Raw genomic sequence first — 1274 nt, forward strand, 5'->3', positions numbered from 1 at the left:
AAAAAAAAAAAAAAAAAAAGGAATCCATCTAATAGAATCTGTCATAATCCATTTTTTATATGGAAATACTAGCAAGAATTTAAACCTACAAGAATTTAAAACTTACTGTAATAATACCATGATTTTAATATCTTTTTCTGATGCTTTTTGTATTTTATTTTTTAAATTTTTCTGAAACTTAACTAGGGTTTGTCTAGGAGTGACTTTTTCTTCATTCATACTGCATGGGTCCCAACTACTTCTTGAGTCTGTCTGTTGATGTTTGTCTTTAGTTTTGGAACAGTCTGTCCCTAGCCTGACTGATATTTGCTTATCACCTTTGTTCTGTCTGTGTCTCCTACATTTCTTACCATCTCTTCAATATTTCCTTTCTCTGAGTTCCATTCTGGATCATTTTCTTCTGACCTGCCTCCCAGGTCACCAGTCTTATATTAAATTATTGCCTTTTAAACTGGGATTATTGCAAAAAAGGATGAATAGGCCTAGGAAAAACAATATTGGCTTTTCTTAAAGAAGGAAATGTTCATGGCACATGAATACGATAGTGACAGGTTTCAGAGGCAACAACGATGGTGGCAGTGGTGGTGGTGCAGCACAGAAGCAGAAATTGGGGAGGGAAAGCCTTTATTAACTCTAAACAGATGGATAGGACCAAGGGCAGGGAGATGGGCAGATCCTCTGACCTGAGACAGGGAGCCTGAGGCTTCATGGACTTTTCCTAGGGGTGGAGTTTGAGGGGCAAGTTTAGTGACATGTAAGGAGCTGATTGGAGGCTCCCTTGTGTGGGTGGGAAAGATCAAAGGAAGTTGTACTCAGGACTGGAGAGGGGAAGGACGAGGAAGTGGTCATTGGGAAGATAAGCTATTGTTTTAAGGACTTCAGCCATATTAGACAACCACCATAATAATTCAGCAATTCTTACTAGGACCATAACCTATGTTAGGACTGTTTGCATACTTTTTGTTTATCCTTGATGACCTGATGTAATTCATTTTAGAGTTTTAAATTTCTGTCTTTATATGAAAAATTTGAAGCTATCAGTATGTAACTTATTTCCAGTCACCAGGTAGGTGACAGAGGTAGAATATAAAGTAGGATCTATATGCAAGGGCAGTGATGGGTTTCCTTATGCTTTGAAGTCCCTATAGTTTTCTGTGGGTTATGACTTCTTACTTGAGGTTGTGAATAAACTTGAGTATTTTAGGAGAAATGTAAGTCATCACTGGGGCTTAGGTAGGGATGCAGTGAGAATGGGTTGTGTCAGAAAGGGCCTC

Source organism: Octodon degus, unplaced genomic scaffold (assembly GCF_000260255.1).
Source record: "Octodon degus isolate 3935 unplaced genomic scaffold, OctDeg1.0 scaffold00166, whole genome shotgun sequence".
Taxonomy (NCBI): Eukaryota; Metazoa; Chordata; class Mammalia; order Rodentia; family Octodontidae; genus Octodon; species Octodon degus.